The sequence below is a fragment of the Phytophthora infestans genome, genomic scaffold (assembly GCF_000142945.1).
Source record: "Phytophthora infestans T30-4 supercont1.13 genomic scaffold, whole genome shotgun sequence".
Classification (NCBI taxonomy): Eukaryota; Oomycota; class Peronosporomycetes; order Peronosporales; family Peronosporaceae; genus Phytophthora; species Phytophthora infestans.
The window spans coordinates 2,494,591-2,496,953 of NW_003303746.1; positions in this window are offsets into that span (position 1 = coordinate 2,494,591).

The following is a 2,363-nucleotide window of genomic DNA, read 5'->3' on the forward strand; positions in this document are numbered from 1 at the left end:
TACTTTTGGTACGCTGCATTGACCAATGTCAGTGTTGCAGATTGGGACGGCTATCTTCAACTGTTCGCCGCGTGTTTGTCTATTGCTTTTCGGTTGTTTCCTGCATAAACGACCATCGTTTTGCAAGATTTGTGGAGTGCTCACGTCATTTGTGGGAGTCACGATGGTCGTCATGTTTCAAGAAGGACGTGATGCTGAAGCGATCGCTAATACTAGTCTAGTGGCGGGCTTGCTGGTGGTGATATCGGCTGCGCTATACGGCGGATACGAGGTTGCATTGCGCCTAAGTAGGGAAGTTATTACCGACACGTCGACATTGTTAACGATGACTGGATTGACTGGACTGTTTACCGTCCCGTTGTGGATTGTTGGAAGTTTTGTACTGGCGTACAGTCCGTATTCACCGCTACAGGAACCAATGGGCTTCCCGGTTACCGTTAGTGGCGTCTTGTTGCTGCTGTTGAGCGGAATAATGGCGGTCGTGTTCAATGTGCTCTTGCCGCTGTCGCTATGCTGGACGTCACCCCTGGAAACCAGTGTGGGGGTGATGATGACGATTCCGCTTTCTGGGGTAATAGACGCCTTGCTTCATCACACAACGTTCTCGTGGCAGTGTGTTGTTGGATCAGCGTTAGTGATGGGAGGCTTTGGAATCCTGGAATATTGCAATGGACCGTCAGAAGTGCAAGACAACCTCATGGAGCTAATGTGAATGGGCTGTGTCTACCCTTAATGACAAATGAAATCGAGGTTGCATTTCGTTTATCACCCCGTACAAGCCGCTGTGATTTATTGCTACCATCCTTAAATAAAAAAGATAATCAAATAACTCGGGTGTGACGGCATCGTCAGCCACGTAGCCATACATAATTTATGCTGTTCAAGCATAAGCAGGCGTCTGTACTTCTCTGCGACACACAGGACAGCTTGGTAGAGTACCATTGTTCTCGCACCACCCCGACCATTTGTCAATGCAAGAACAGTGGAAGTTATGTCCACAGCCAATCGTAACAACGAAGCCTGATGCTGTCAAACCGAACTTGGACCAGCAGATCGAGCACTTGTCGCTTCTGCTTATTCCAGTAGCTTGGGCGGATGGTGATAGCATCACCTCAGTCGACTCATCTCGCCGTCTGGCTACAATCATCAAACTCTCCCATTCCACAGAGCCGAACGTTTTGCCAGCATTGAAGCGATAGTACTTCCGACCAAAAGCTTCCTTCCACTGCGAAATAATTGAAAACCCGTTTTGTTCTTGTGTTCCGTCAAATTTCCAGACACAATCGTAAAACCCACAAGTTCGAGGCTTCACCTTTGAGTGACAGATGGGACATCGAATGTCGTCATCTCGCATGAGATTAAATGCTTCATACTGCTTGGGGTGGATAACCATGTGTTGATATGCAGCACACTCCACATTCTTGCATCTCCCCTCGATGTTCAGTCCTCTGCGGACAATACGCCACTCCGGAGCGTCGGGTGAAAACTCGCGGACCACCAATCGTCCGAAACATCGGCAAACATCCGTGGTGGACCTCCACCACCACGCATCAGCCGCACCAGATGCACTTGGCTCAGGTTTTTGATACCGTAAGTACGCAGCGAAAGATGGTTTTCGAGCTCTTTGCCTGCGAAGACAAGACTCTGGACATCAGGTGCAATGCCTTCCTTGTCTCGAATTCTGGACTTGAGACAGACAACCGTATCGGTGGTCTCGCAGTTAATTAGAATAATTCTGTCTGTGAGCGTTTTAATAAAGATCCTAATGCTGCTTCTGGGCGCCCAGTTTGGGTAGAGTCTCATGCTCACTACAAATCGTGGACAACTACGCAGCTCGGGAATGAGTGCTTTCAGTGAACGATCACGACTCACACGGGTTCCATAAAGTAGAAAAGTCTCCACTTCGCGACTATTTCGCTCGAACGGGAACTTGGCGTTGATCTTCGTATTCAGTACCGGGAACAAGTCTCGAACTCGAGCGCCTTTCAGCGGCAAATCGGACATGCTGAGCTCGATGACTCCCTTGATGCCCCGCTCATGGGCATCCTTCCACAGGATCGGAAACGTGAGGGTCGACATGACTTTGTGTCTGGCGAGGAGAACGATTGAAGGCTGGGGGTTTAGTCAGATCCGAGAATGAGCTCAATCTACAGACGTTTAATGCTACAGTTGGATTGAGGTGAATTCAAAGAATCATCGGTTCCCAACGGCATAACAAGTTATATTACATGTATTCACATAAGGCGTGGACTTTTGCGACGGGTCGAACTGGGACTATGAGCTGGAAAGATCTACACAGCTTCTACGATGAAATTAAATGTTGGTGACGCTATAATAGAAAACTTTATTAGCAAGGGAGCGAT